The 15,882-nt window shown below is 37.4% G+C and overlaps 6 non-coding genes across 6 annotated transcripts; all 6 read right to left on the bottom strand.

Annotated features, from left to right (window-relative positions):
* Positions 1 to 4,228: 4,228 nt before the first annotated feature.
* trnam-cau (transfer RNA methionine (anticodon CAU)) lies at positions 4,229 to 4,301 on the bottom strand. Its single transcript has one exon. It is a non-coding gene; the product is annotated as a tRNA-Met (tRNA).
* A 3,325-nt stretch (positions 4,302 to 7,626) lies between these two features.
* Positions 7,627 to 7,699, bottom strand: trnam-cau (transfer RNA methionine (anticodon CAU)). The gene has a single exon. It is a non-coding gene; the product is annotated as a tRNA-Met (tRNA).
* A 1,249-nt stretch (positions 7,700 to 8,948) lies between these two features.
* On the bottom strand, positions 8,949 to 9,021 carry trnam-cau (transfer RNA methionine (anticodon CAU)). The gene has a single exon. It is a non-coding gene; the product is annotated as a tRNA-Met (tRNA).
* Positions 9,022 to 11,428: 2,407 nt separating this feature from the next.
* trnam-cau (transfer RNA methionine (anticodon CAU)) lies at positions 11,429 to 11,501 on the bottom strand. The gene has a single exon. It is a non-coding gene; the product is annotated as a tRNA-Met (tRNA).
* A 1,240-nt stretch (positions 11,502 to 12,741) lies between these two features.
* trnam-cau (transfer RNA methionine (anticodon CAU)) lies at positions 12,742 to 12,814 on the bottom strand. The gene has a single exon. It is a non-coding gene; the product is annotated as a tRNA-Met (tRNA).
* A 1,264-nt stretch (positions 12,815 to 14,078) lies between these two features.
* trnam-cau (transfer RNA methionine (anticodon CAU)) lies at positions 14,079 to 14,151 on the bottom strand. Its single transcript has one exon. It is a non-coding gene; the product is annotated as a tRNA-Met (tRNA).
* Between the last annotated feature and the right edge of the window lie 1,731 nt (positions 14,152 to 15,882).

The raw sequence follows: 15,882 nt of genomic DNA, 5'->3' as shown, positions 1-15,882 counted from the left end.
GTACAGACTTCCGGGTTGATTTATTTCAATCAGGATGGCAAGGACACTTGATTACTATCACTATGGTAACTGCCTAGCAACCAGATGGGGTTACCCTAGCAACCGAGAAACAAATCACATATCTCGGCACCAGAAAAGAGTACAGACTTCCGGGTTGATTTATTTCAATCAGGATGGCAAGGACACTTGATTACTATCACTATGTTAACTGCCTAGCAACCAGATGGGGTTACCCTAGCAACCGAGAAACAAATCACATATCTCGGCACCAGAAAAGAGTACAGACTTCCGGGTTGATTTATTTCAATCAGGATGGCAAGGACACTTGATTACTATCACTATGGTAACTGCCTAGCAACCAGATGGGGTTACCCTAGCAACCGAGAAACAAATCACATATCTCGGCACCAGAAAAGAGTACAGACTTCCGGGTTGATTTATTTCACTCAGCATCGCAAGGACACTTGATTACTATCACTATGGTAACTGCCTAGCAACCAGATGGGGTTACCCTAGCAACCGAGTAACAAATCACATATCTCTGCACCACAAAATAGTACTGACTTCCGGGTTGATTTATTTCACTCAGGATCGCAAGGACACTTGATTACTATCACTATGGTAACTGCCTAGCAACCAGATGGGGTTACCCTAGCAACCGAGAAACAAATCACATATCTCGGCACCAGAAAAGAGTACAGACTTCCGGGTTGATTTATTTCACTCAGCATCGCAAGGACACTTGATTACTATCACTATGGTAACTGCCTAGCAACCAGATGGGGTTACCCTAGCAACCGAGAAACAAATCACATATCTCGGCACCAGAAAACAGTACAGACTTCTGGGTTGATTTATTTCAACCAGGATGGCAAGGACACTTCATTAGTATCAATATGGTAACTGCCTAGCAACCAGATGGGGTTACCCTAGCAACCGAGTAACAAATCACATATCTCTGCACCAGAAAACACTACAGACTTCCGGGTTGACTTATTTCACTCAGGATGGAAAGGAGCCATGTATTGTATTACCTTGGTAACTGCATAGCAACCACATGGGCTTACCCTAGCAACCGAGTAAAAAATCACATATTTCTGCACCAGAAAATCGTACAGACTTCTGGGCTGATTTATTTATGACCATAATTTTTTTTCTTTTCCAGTTACAACATGCTGTTTGACGAGTTTTGCCACGGCAAGCACCACTCACATTTTCTTCAGGAAATGTACCCATCTAGTTTTTATTAGTGGTGCTTGCAAAGCATCACTATTGTAATCTCACATCTATCTCCGTACAAAACTTCGGCACCTAACTCGGCCCGCACCGTTTGGCGTAGACCCACGAATGGGGTGTCAAATCGAACGGCCTATTGAGGACACGTGTGCTATGACTTTTATAATCGATCGGGGGTATGGTATTTGCCCCAGGGGCAAAAAAGCGGCCAAAAAATCCCATAGACTTAACATTGCGACAAACTTTGACGTGTCACAGCTCCGAGCGAGGATTTCGCAGAAATGTGTGATTTGCCACATTTGAAGAGGCTGGCAGGCTCTGTAAGAGCATACCTCAATATGGGGTAAAAGTTGCACCCCTGGGGGGCAGGAGCTGCCCAAAGTTGCCCCCATTGACTTACAATGGTGTAGGACAGCCCATGAAATAGTGATATTGTATTGAACATAGCTCTGGATCACAGTGTCATAGAGACAAGGGGGCGGGCTCATTTGACTCAGACGACCAATCAGTCTCTCAGGATCATTGTGAAGCTATCAAGCCACGCCCTAGCAACAATTTAAAGCACCTTAGCAACAAGTCCCATAGACTTCTAATGAAAGACATCAAAGGGATATCTCCGGATAGAAGTGTCATAGAATCACAAGGGTGGTCTCGTTTGACTTCGGGGCAGCAAACAGCCAATCATGAATCACCTCAACACTTCCTAGCCCCTCCCTAGCAACCATTGTCGACCACCATAGCAACCAAAATCCATAGAGGGATATCTTCCATTGTGAATGTCACAGAGGCATGGGAGTTGGTTTATATCATTCATACTGACAAGCAGCCTTTGGAGATTCATGATTGGCAGCTGCCAAGCCACTCCCTAGCAACTAAACAGAGAACCCTAGCAACCGAGTAACAAATCACATATTTCTGCACTAGAAAATCGTACAGACTTCTGGGTTGATTTATTTCAACCAGGATGGCAAGGAGACTTCATTAGTATCACTATGGTAACTTCCTAGCAACCAGATGGGGTTACCCTAGCAACCGAGTAACAAATCACATATCTCTGCACCAGAAAACACTACAGACTTCCGGGTTGACTTATTTCACTCAGGATGGAAAGGAGCCAAGTATTGTATTACCTTGGTAACTGCATAGCAACCACATGGGCTTACCCTAGCAACCGAGTAACAAATCACATATTTCTGCACCAGAAAATCGTACAGACTTCTGGGTTGACTTATTTCACTCAGGATGGAAAGGAGCCAAGTATTGTATTACCTTGGTAACTGCATAGCAACCACATGGGCTTACCCTAGCAACCGAGTAACAAATCACATATTTCTGCACCAGAAAATAGTACAGACTTCCGGGTTGACTTATTTCACTCAGGATGGAAAGGAGCCAAGTATTGTATTACCTTGGTAACTGCATAGCAACCACATGGGCTTACCCTAGCAACCGAGTAACAAATCACATATTTCTGCACCAGAAAATCGTACAGACTTCTGGGTTGATTTATTTATGACCATAAATTTTGTTCTTTTCAAGTTACAACATGCTGTTTGACGAGTTTTGCCACGGCAAGCACCACTCACATTTTCTTCAGGAAATGTACCTATCTAGTTTTTATTTTTATATCTCTTAACAAAACTTCGGCACCTAACTCGTCCCGCACCGTTTGGCGTAGACCCACGAATGAGGTGTCAAATCGAACGGCCTATTGAGGACACATGTGCTATGACTTTTATAAGCTGATCGGAGTGCGGTATTTGCCCCAGGGGCAAAAAAGCGGCCGAAAAATACCATAGACTTAACATTGAGACAAACTTTGACGCGTCACAGCTCCAAGCGAGGATTTCGTAGAAACGTGTGATTTGCCACATTTGAAGAGGCTGGCAGGCTCTGTAAGAGCATACCTCAATATGGGGTAAAAGTTGCACCCTGGGGGCAGGAGCTGCCCAAAAATGCCCCAATTGACTTATAATGGTGTAGGACGGCCCATGAAATGAAAAGGCATAGGGATTTTTATTGAACATACCTCTGGATCACAGTGTCATAGAGACGAGGGGGTGGGCTCATTTTACTCAGACAACCAATCAGTCTCTCTGGATCATTGTGAAGCTATCAAGCCACGCCCTAGCAACCATTAAGAGCACCTTAGCAACAAGTCCCATAGACTTCTATTGAAAAAGATCAAAGGGATATCTCCGGATAGAAGTGTCATAGAAACACAAGGGTGGTCTCTGTTTCACTCGGGACAGCAAACAGCCAATCATGCATCACTTCAACACTTCCTAGCCCCTCCCTAGCAACCATTGTCGAGCACCTTAACAACCAAAATCCATAGAGGAATATCTTCCATTCTGAATGTCACAGAGGCATGGGAGTTGCTTTATATCATTCATACTGACAAGCAGCCTTTCGAGATTCATGATTGGCAGCTACCAAGCCACTCCCTAGCAACTACACAGAGTACCCTAGCAACCGTTTAGCAGTAACTATATCTCTGCACCAGAAAATCAGAGAGACTTCTGGGTTGATTTATTTCAATCAGGATGGCAAGGAGACTTCATAAGTATCACTATGTTAACTGCCTAGCAACCAGATGGGGTTACCCTAGCAACCGAGTAACAAATCACATATCTCTGCACCAGAAAATAGTAGAGACTTACGGGTTGACTTATTTCAATAAGGATGGCAAGGACACTTCATTACTATCACTATGGTAACTGCCTAGCAACCAGATGGGTTTACCCTAGCAACCGAGTAACAAATCACATATCTCTGCATCAGAAAAACGTAGAGACTTCTGGGTTGATTTATTTATGACCATAATTTTTGTTCTTTTCAAGCATGCTATTTGACGAGTTTTGCCACGGCAAGCACCACTCACATTTTCTTCAGGAAATGTACCTATCTAGTTCTGACTGTTCGCGCTTTAATGAGTGCAAGATTCAAATATGTTGCCTCAACTGCTTAACTAAATTGGTGAAGTGCGACCTGCCCCGTGTGAGGACCGAACACACGACCTTCAGATTATGAGACTGACGCGCTACCTACTGCGCTAACGAGGCTGATATCAAAGTGGGCGGGGTCATTATTTGTAATCTTGATTGTCTGATGACTACTGCTAAATATATGTGGGCTATTGACATTGGTTGTAAGTGTTTCCGAAAACTCGTTTGTTTTGTCGCTGACATGCATGTATTTATTAGAGGATTTGAAGTCCGTTTTTTCTTTTGTGGTGAGTTGTCTCTCTCTAGTGGACTGCTAGTTTGCTCAATCCAACTCAAGCCAAGTTATATAGATGCTTGTAATTAATAAAGTTATCTAATATAAGGCTATGTATCACATGCACAACAATAGAGCATTTCGCGATCATTTCAAATGTACCAAGGTCAAAAACATTTATTGAATATTAATGGAGCAACATCATTTTTGTGAAAAGAAATCATCACAGAAGGTTGTTTCGATTCAAATTCAGTATATAAAAAAAAGGATGTGAGGGAGCCTGTTACCCCACACTTGGGTTAAAAGCCCCTAGGGGGTTTAAAGTGATATCGTGTAGATACTCAGGCAATAGTTATAGGGATCCATTTGTCATCTAATGCAAATACGTTTGAGACAGCAAGGTGCTGTCAGGTGCAAGTGACAAATTAAGATTAAGCTTACTCAAAAGAACTACTTCAGAAAAAAGTCAAAAATGTCCTGTTAATTTCAAACACATTTTGGCATTTTATTACAGTTCAAGTATTCTATACACAAACTAATCTCTATTATGTTTGGATGAGTCAACGTGAGCCCACTTTGAACATTTTTCATATCAGATTCCCCCCACTTAAGAAAAACAATGTGTTTAATAAGAGCCTTTAGTCCATACAACAGGGGTGCTTTTTACCCCAAATACTACCCTTAATCTTATTGGATCGGTTATTGAAAAATGTTTGATTGTATGACCTTAAACAACACAGAAAATGATACATTTGTATTTTGTCTGAAAATGGATGTTCATTAGCTACTTAAATTTGCAACTTAATAAAAACGAGATCAAATTGCCTCAAAATCAACCTATAGACGCCACAAGCACAAATATCTTGGAACAGGAAAAGTTCCAGTGTATATATAGTGACAAACATGTGTTTTGGAAACTGTTGTGGTCGTTCTTGTTGCTATTTAGTGTTTTGGGACAAAGTCCAATCAAAGAAGCCTTTTACTCCGTTATGCCCTATAGTTCTGACTGTTCAAAGTGGGCGGGTCATTATTTGTAATCTTGCTCATGATTGGCTGATGACTACTGCTAAATATATGTCGGCTATTGACATTGGTTGTAAGTGTTTCCGAAAACTCGTTTGTTTTGTCGCTGACATGCATGTATTTATTAGAGGATTTGAAGTCCGTTTTTCTTTTGTGGTGAGTTGTCTCTCTCTAGTGGACTGCTAGTTTGCTCAATCCAACTCAAGCCAAGTTATATAGATGCTTGTAATTAATAAAGTTATCTAATATAAGGCTATGTATCACATGCACAACAATAGAGCATTTCGCATCATTTCAAATGTACCAAGGTCAAAAACATTTATTGAATATTAATGGAGCAACATCATTTTTGTGAAAAGAAATCATCACAGAAGGTTGTTTCGATTCAAATTCAGTATATAAAAAAAGGATGTGAGGGAGCCTGTTACCCCACACTTGGGTTAAAAGCCCCTAGGGGTTTAAAGTGATATCGTGTAGTTACTCAGGCAATAGTTATAGGGATCCATTTGTCATCTAATGCAAATACGTTTGAGACAGCAAGGTGCTGTCAGGTGCAAGTGACAAATTAAGATTAAGCTTGCTCAAAAGAACTACTTCAGAAAAAAGTCAAACATTTCCTGTTAATTTCAAACACATTTTGGCATTTTATTACAGTTCAAGTATTCTATACCCAAACTAATCTCTATTATGTTTGGATGAGTCAACGTGAGCCCACTTTGAACATTTTTCATAGCAGATTCCCCCCACTTAAGAAAAACAATGTGTTTAATAAGAGCCTTTAGTCCATACAACAGGGGTGCTTTTTACCCCAAATACTACCCTTAATCTTATTGGACGGTTATTGAAAAATGTTTGATTGTATGACCTTAAACAACACAGAAAATGATACATTTGTATTTTGTCTGAAAATGGATGTTCATTAGCTACTTAAATTTGCAACTTAAAAAAAACGAGATCAAATTGCCTCAAAATCAACTTATAGACGCCACAAGCACAAATATCTTGGAACAGGAAAATGTTCCAGTGTATATATAGTGACAAGCAGGTGTTTTGGAAACTGTTGTGGTCGTTTTTGTTGCTATTTAGTGTTTTGGGACAAAATCCAATCAAAGAAGCCTTTTACTCCGTTGTGCCCTATACAGGTGAAACTCGAAAAATTAGAATATCGTGCAGAAGTTCATTAATTTCAGTAATTCAACTTAAAAGGTGAAACTAATATATTATATAGACTCATTACAAGCAAAGTAAGATATTTCAAGCCTTTATTTGATATAATTTTGATAATTATGGCTTACAGCTTATGAAAACCCCAAATTCAGAATCTCAGAAAATTTGAATATTACATGAAATCAATAAAAAAAAGGATTTTAAATACAGAAATGTCGGCCCTCTGAAAAGTATAATCATGCATATGTACTCAGTACTTGGTTTGGGCCCCTTTTGCATTAATTACTGCCTCAATGCGGCGTGGCATGGATGCTATCAGCCTGTGGCACTGCTGAGGTGTTATGGAAGACCAAGATGCTTCAATAGCTGCCTTCAGCTCTTCTGCATTGTTTGGTATCATGTCTCTCATCTTTCTTCTTAGTAATGCCCCATAGATTCTCTATGGGGTTCAGGTCAGGCGAGTTTGCTGGCCAATCAAGCACAGTAATACCATGGTCATTGAACCAGGTTTTGGTACTTTTGGCAGTGTGGGCAGGTGCCAAGTCCTGCTGGAAAATGAAGTCAGCATCTCCATAAAGCTTGTCTGCTGAAGGAAGCATGAAGTGCTCTAAAATGTCCCGGTAGACGGCTGCGTCTGGACTTAATAAAGCACAGTGGACCAACACCAGCCGATGACATGGCTCCCCAAACCAACACAGACTGTGGAAACTTCACACTGGACTTCAAGCATCTTGGATTGTGTGCCTCTCCATTCTTCCTCCAGACTCTGGGACCTTGGTTTCCAAATGAGATGCAAAATTTGCTCTCATCAGAAAAGAGGACTTTGGACCACTGAGCAACAGACCAGTTCTTTTTTTCTTTAGCCCAGGTAAGACGTTTGTGCCCTATAGTTCTGACTGTTCGCGCTTTAATGAGTGCAAGATTCAAATATGTTGCCACAAATGCTGAACTAAATGGTGAAGTGTGAGAAGTGCGACCTGCCCCGTGTGAGGATCGAACTCACGACCTTCAGATTATGAGACTGACGCGCTACCTACTGCGCTAACGAGGCTTATATCAAAGTGGGCGGGGTCATTATTTAAAATCTCTGATTGGCTGATGACTACTGCTAAATATATGTCGGCTATTGACATTGGTTGTTAGTGTTTCCGAAAACTCGTTTGTTTTGTCGCAGACATGCATGTATTTATTAGAGGTTTCGAAGTCCGTTTTTTCTTTTGTGGTGAGTTGTCTCTCTCTAGTGGACTGCTAGTTTGCCCAATCCAACTCAAGCCAAGTTATATAGATGCTTGTAATTAATAAAGTTATCTAGTATAAGGCTATTTATCACATGCACAACAATAGAGCATTTAGCATCATTTCAAATGTACCAAGGTCAAAAACATTTATTGAATATTAATGGAGCAACATCATTTTTGTGAAAAGAAATCATCACAGAAGGTTGTTTCGATTCAAATTCACTATATAAAAAAAAAGGATGTGAGGGAGCCTGTTACCCCACACTTGGGTAAAAAGCCCCTAGGGGATTTAAAGTGATATTGTGTAGATACTCAGGCAATAGTTATAGGGATCCATTTGTCATCTAATGCAAATACGTTTGAGACAGCAAGGTGCTGTCAGGTTCAAGTGACAAATTAAGATAAAGCTTACTCAAAATAACTACTTCTGAAAAAAGTCAAAAATGTCCTGTTAATTTCAAACACATTTTGGCATTTTATTACAGTTCACGTATTCTATACACAAACTAATCTCTATTATGTTTGGATGAGTCAACGTGAGCCCACTTTGAATATTTTTCATATCAGATTCCCCCCCACTTAAGAAAAACAATGTGTTTAATAAGAGCCTTTAGTTCATTCAACAGGGGTGCTTTTTTACCCCAAATACTACCCTTACTCTTATTGGACGGTTATTGAAAAATGTTTGATTGTATGACCTTAAACAACACAGAAAATGATACATTTGTATTTTGTCTGAAAATGGATGTTCATTAGCTACTTAAATTTGCAACTTAAAATTAAAAAAAAAAAAAAACCCAGATCAAATTGCCTCAAAATCAACCTATAGACACCACAATCACAAATATCTTGGAACAGGAAAATGTTCCAGTGTATATATAGTGACAAACAGGTGTTTTGGAAACTGTTGTGGTCGTTTTTGTTTTGGGACAAAGTCCAATCAAAGAAGCCTTTTACTCCGTTGTGCCCTATAGTTCTGACTGTTCGCGCTTTAATGAGTGCAAGATTCAAATATGTTGCCACAAATGCTGAACTAAATGGTGAAGTGTGAGAAGTGCGACCTGCCCCGTGTGAGGATCGAACTCACGACCTTCAGATTATGAGACTGACGCGCTACCTACTGCGCTAACGAGGCTTATATCAAAGTGGGCGGGGTCATTATTTAAAATCTCTGATTGGCTGATGACTACTGCTAAATATATGTCGGCTATTGACATTGGTTGTTAGTGTTTCCGAAAACTCGTTTGTTTTGTCGCAGACATGCATGTATTTATTAGAGGTTTCGAAGTCCGTTTTTTCTTTTGTGGTGAGTTGTCTCTCTCTAGTGGACTGCTAGTTTGCCCAATCCAACTCAAGCCAAGTTATATAGATGCTTGTAATTAATAAAGTTATCTAGTATAAGGCTATTTATCACATGCACAACAATAGAGCATTTAGCATCATTTCAAATGTACCAAGGTCAAAAACATTTATTGAATATTAATGGAGCAACATCATTTTTGTGAAAAGAAATCATCACAGAAGGTTGTTTCGATTCAAATTCACTATATAAAAAAAAAGGATGTGAGGGAGCCTGTTACCCCACACTTGGGTAAAAAGCCCCTAGGGGATTTAAAGTGATATTGTGTAGATACTCAGGCAATAGTTATAGGGATCCATTTGTCATCTAATGCAAATACGTTTGAGACAGCAAGGTGCTGTCAGGTTCAAGTGACAAATTAAGATAAAGCTTACTCAAAATAACTACTTCTGAAAAAAGTCAAAAATGTCCTGTTAATTTCAAACACATTTTGGCATTTTATTACAGTTCACGTATTCTATACACAAACTAATCTCTATTATGTTTGGATGAGTCAACGTGAGCCCACTTTGAATATTTTTCATATCAGATTCCCCCCACTTAAGAAAAACAATATGTTTAATAAGAGCCTTTAGTCCATACAACAGGGGTGCTTTTTACCCCAAATACTACCCTTACTCTTATTGGACGGTTATTGAAAAATGTTTGATTGTATGACCTTAAACAACACAGAAAATGATACATTTGTATTTTGTCTGAAAATGGATGTTCATTAGCTACTTAAATTTGCAACTTAAAATTAAAAAAAAAAAAAAACCCAGATCAAATTGCCTCAAAATCAACCTATAGACACCACAATCACAAATATCTTGGAACAGGAAAATGTTCCAGTGTATATATAGTGACAAACAGGTGTTTTGGAAACTGTTGTGGTCGTTTTTGTTTTGGGACAAAGTCCAATCAAAGAAGCCTTTTACTCCGTTGTGCCCTATAGTTCTGACTGTTCGCGCTTTAATGAGTGCAAGATTCAAATATGTTGCCACAAATGCTTAACTAAATGGTGAAGTGTGAGAAGTGCGACCTGCTATGGCAAGCCGTTTTAACTTTTATTCATTTCCAGGAGATGAATTCTTGATATCAACAATTCAATTTTCACTAGTTAAAATGATAATTATTGATATCAGGAATTCGAGATCTACTAGTAACAATGGCAGTTTTTGATATCAGAAATTAAATTTCCACTAGTAACAATGCTAATTCTTGATATCAACAATTACATTTTTACTAGTTAAATGCTCATTCTAGATATCAAGAATTGTATTTCAACTAGTAAAAATTATAATTCTTGATATCTGTAATTGTATTTTCACTAGTGAAATGTCACCATAGGCTGCCATTCAAAATCAATTGTTGATATCAAGAATTGATTTCTTACTTGTTGAAATTCCAATTTCACATATCAGAAATACAATTCGTACTAGTAAAAACCTTTATTTTTGATATCAAGAATTCAATTGTCACTAGTTGAAATGTCTATTCTTGATATCAACAATTGAATTGCTACTAGTAACAATGTTCATTTTTGATCTCAATAATTCCATTTTCAGTAGTGACAATGTTCATTTCTGATATCATGAATGTGATTGTTACTAGTAAGAAAGCCATTTTAGATATCTGAAATTATGTTGATATCATAAATACATTTTCAGATATCAAAAATTAACATTTTTACTAGTAGCAATTCAATTGTTGATATGTAGAATATAAATGTTTACTAGTAACCACGTAATTCTTGATATCAAGAATTCACATTTTTACTAGTAACAATGTAATTATTGATATCAAAAATGATATAAATACAAAGCTGATATGTGTATTCGAATTATAACTAGTAAGAAATCAATTCTTGATATCAACAATTTATTTTGAATGGCAGCCTATGGTGACATTTCACTAGTGAAAATACAATTACAGATATCAAGAATTATAGATTTTACTAGTTGAAATACAATTCTTGATATCTAGAATAAGGATTTAACTAGTACAAATGTAATTGTTGATATCAAGAATTAGCATTGTTACTAGTGGAAATTTAATATCTGATATCAAAAATTTCCATTGTTACTAGTAGATATCGAATTCTGATATCAATAACTATCATTTTAACTAGTGAAAATTGAATTGTTGATATGAAGATTCATATCCTGGAAATGAATAAAAGTTAAATCGGCTTGCCATAACCTGCCCCGTGTGAGGATCGAACTCACGACCTTCAGATTATGAGACTGACGCGCTACCTACTGCGCTAACGAGGCTGATATCAAAGTGGGCGGGGTCATTATTTAAAATCTCTGATTGGCTGATGACTACTGCTAAATATATGTTGTCTATTGACATTGGTTGGTAGTGTTTCCGAAAACTCGTTTGTTTTGTCGCAGACATGCATGTATTTATTAGAGGTTTCGAAGTCCGCTTTTTCTTTTGTGGTGAGTTGTCTCTCTCTAGTGGACTGCTAGTTTGCTCAATCCAACTCAAGCCAAGTTATATAGATGCTTGTAATTAATAAAGTTATCTAATATAAGGCTATGTATCACATGCACAACAATAGAGCATTTAGCATCATTTCAAATGTACCAAGGTCAAAAACATTTATTGAATATTAATGGAGCAACATCATTTTTGTGAAAAGAAATCATCACAGAAGATTGTTTCGATTCAAATTCAGTATTAAAAATAAAAACGGATGTGAGGGATCCTTTTACCCCACACTTGGGTTAAAAGCCCTAAGGGGTTTAAAGTGATATTGTGTAGACACTCAGGCAATAGTTATAGGGATCCATTTGTCATCTAATGCAAATAAGTTTTAGACAGCAAGGTGCTGTCAGGTTCAAGTGACAAATTAAGATTAAGCTTGCTCAAAATAACTACTCCTGAAAAAGTCAAGAATATCCTGTTAATTTCAAACACATTTTGGCATTTTATTACAGTTCTCAAGTATTCTATACACAAACTAATCTCTATTATGTTTGGATGAGTCAACGTGAGCCCACTTTGAATATTTTTCATATCAGATTCCCCCACTTAAGAAAAAACAATGTGTTTAATAAGAGCCTTTAGTCCATACAACAGGGGTGCTTTTTACCCCAAATACTACCCTTACTCTTATTGGACCGGTTATTGAAAAAAGTTTGATTGAATGACCTTAAACAACACAGAAAATGATACATTTGTATTTTGTCTGAAAATGGATGTTCATTAGCTATATAAATTTGCAACGTTTAAAAAAAAAAACGAGATCAAATTGCCTCAAAATCAACCTATAGACGCCACAAGCACAAATATCTTGGAACAGGAAAATGTTCCAGTGTATATATAGTGACAAACAGGTGTTTTGGAAACTGTTGTGGTCGTTTTGTTTTGGGACAAAGTCCAATCAAAGAAGCCTTTTACTCCGTTGTGCCCTATAGTTCTGACTGTTCGCGCTTTAATGAGTGCAAGATTCAAATATGTTGCCACAAATGCTTAACTAAATGGTGAAGTGTGAGAAGTGCGACCTGCCCCGTGTGAGGATCGAACTCACGACCTTCAGATTATGAGACTGACGCGCTACCTACTGCGCTAACGAGGCTGATATCAAAGTGGGCGGGGTCATTATTTGTAATCTTGCTCATGATTGGCTGATGACTACTGCTAAATATATGTCGGCTATTGACATTGGTTGTTAGTGTTTCCGAAAACTCGTTTGTTTTGTCGCAGACATGCATGTATTTATTAGAGGTTTCGAAGTCCGTTTTTTCTTTTGTGGTGAGTTGTCTCTCTCTAGTGGACTGCTAGTTTGCCCAATCCAACTCAAGCCAAGTTATATAGATGCTTGTAATTAATACAGTTATCTAATATAAGGCTATGTATCACATGCACAACAATAGAGCATTTAGCATCATTTCAAATGTACCAAGGTCAAAAACATTTATTGAATATTAATGGAGCAACATCATTTTTGTGAAAAGAAATCATCACAGAAGGTTGTTTCGATTCAAATTCACTATATAAAAAAAAGGATGTGAGGGAGCCTGTTACCCCACACTTGGGTAAAAAGCCCCTAGGGGGTTTAAAGTGATATTGTGTAGATACTCAGGCAATAGTTATAGGGATCCATTTGTCATCTAATGCAAATACGTTTGAGACAGCAAGGTGCTGTCAGGTTCAAGTGACAAATTAAGATAAAGCTTACTCAAAATAACTACTTCTGAAAAAAGTCAAAAATATCCTGTTAATTTCAAACACATTTTGGCATTTTATTACAGTTCACGTATTCTATACACAAACTAATCTCTATTATGTTTGGATGAGTCAACGTGAACCCACTTTGAATATTTTTCATATCAGATTCCCCCACTTAAGAAAAACAATGTGTTTAATAAGAGCCTTTAGTTCATTCAACAGGGGTGCTTTTTACCCCAAATACTACCCTTACTCTTATTGGACGGTTATTGAAAAATGTTTGATTGTATGACCTTCAACAACACAGAAAATGATACATTTGTATTTTGTCTGAAAATGGATGTTCATTAGCTACTTAAATTTGCAACTTAAAAGTAAAAAAAAAAAAAAAACCAGATCAAATTGCCTCAAAATCAACCTATAGACGCCACAAGCACAAATATCTTGGAACAGGAAAATGTTCCAGTGTATATATAGTGACAAACAGGTGTTTTGGAAACTGTTGTGGTCGTTCTTGTTGCTATTTAGTGTTTTGGGACAAAGTCCAATCAAAGAAGCCTTTTACTCCGTTGTGCCCTATAGTTCTGACTGTTCGCGCTTTAATGAGTGCAAGATTCAAATATGTTGCCTCAAATGCTTAACTAAATTGGTGAAGTGTGAAAAGTGCTACCTGCCCCGTGTGAGGATCGAACTCACGACCTTCAGATTATGAGACTGACGCGCTACCTACTGCGCTAACGAGGCTGATATCAAAGTGGGCGGGGTCATTATTTGTAATCTTGCTCATGATTGGCTGATGACTACTGCTAAATATATGTCGGCTATTGACATTGGTTGTTAGTGTTTCCGAAAACTCGTTTGTTTTGTCGCAGACATGCATGTATTTATTATTGGTTTCGAAGTCCGTTTTTCTTTTGTGGTGAGTTGTCTCTCTCTAGTGGACTGCTAGTTTGCCCAATCCAACTCAAGCCAAGTTATATAGATGCTTGTAATTAATACAGTTATCTAATATAAGGCTATGTATCACATGCACAACAATAGAGCATTTAGCATCATTTCAAATGTACCAAGGTCAAAAACATTTATTGAATATTAATGGAGCAACATCATTTTTGTGAAAAGAAATCATCACAGAAGATTGTTTCGATTCAAATTCAGTATTAAAAATAAAAAGGATGTGAGGGATCCTTTTACCCCACACTTGGGTTAAAAGCCCCTAAGGGGTTTAAAGTGATATTGTGTAGACACTCAGGCAATAGTTATAGGGATCCATTTGTCCTCTAATGCAAATAAGTTTTAGACAGCAAGGTGCTGTCAGGTTCAAGTGACAAATTAAGATTAAGCTTGCTCAAAATAACTACTCCTGAAAAAGTCAAGAATATCCTGTTAATTTCAAACACATTTTGGCATTTTATTACAGTTCTCAAGTATTCTATACACAAACTAATCTCTATTATGTTTGAATGAGTCAACGTGAGCCCACTTTGAATATTTTTCATATCAGATTCCCCCACTTAAGAAAAACAATATGTTTAATAAGAGCCTTTAGTCCATACAACAGGGGTGCTTTTTACCCCAAATACTACCCTTACTCTTATTGGATCGGTTATTGAAAAATGTTTGATTGTATGACCTTAAACAACACAGAAAATGATACATTTGTATTTTGTCTGAAAATGGATGTTCATTAGCTACTTAAATTTGCAACTTAAAATTAAAAAAAAAAACCCAGATCAAATTGCCTCAAAATCAACCTATAGACACCACAATCACAAATATCTTGGAACAGGAAAATGTTCCAGTGTATATATAGTGACAAACAGGTGTTTTGGAAACTGTTGTGGTCGTTTTTGTTTTGGGACAAAGTCCAATCAAAGAAGCCTTTTACTCCGTTGTGCCCTATAGTTCTGACTGTTCGCGCTTTAATGAGTGCAAGATTCAAATATGTTGCCACAAATGCTTAACTAAATGGTGAAGTGTGAGAAGTGCGACCTGCTATGGCAAGCCGTTTTAACTTTTATTCATTTCAGGAGATGAATTCTTGATATCAACAATTCAATTTTCACTAGTTAAAATGATAATTATTGATATCAGGAATTCGAGATCTACTAGTAACAATGGCAGTTTTTGATATCAGAAATTAAATTTCCACTAGTAACAATGCTAATTCTTGATATCAACAATTACATTTTTACTAGTTAAATGCTCATTCTAGATATCAAGAATTGTATTTCAACTAGTAAAAGTTATAATTCTTGATATCTGTAATTGTATTTTCACTAGTGAAATGTCACCATAGGCTGCCATTCAAAATCAATTGTTGATATCAAGAATTGATTTCTTACTTGTTGAAATTCCAATTTCACATATCAGAAATACAATTCGTACTAGTAAAAACCTTTATTTTTGATATCAAGAATTCAATTGTCACTAGTTGAAATGTCTATTCTTGATATCAACAATTGAATTGCTACT

Source organism: Xyrauchen texanus, unplaced genomic scaffold (assembly GCF_025860055.1).
Source record: "Xyrauchen texanus isolate HMW12.3.18 unplaced genomic scaffold, RBS_HiC_50CHRs HiC_scaffold_112, whole genome shotgun sequence".
Taxonomy (NCBI): domain Eukaryota; kingdom Metazoa; phylum Chordata; class Actinopteri; order Cypriniformes; family Catostomidae; genus Xyrauchen; species Xyrauchen texanus.
Note: the sequence above shows the minus strand (reverse complement) of the source record. Positions and strands in the feature narration are given on the sequence as shown.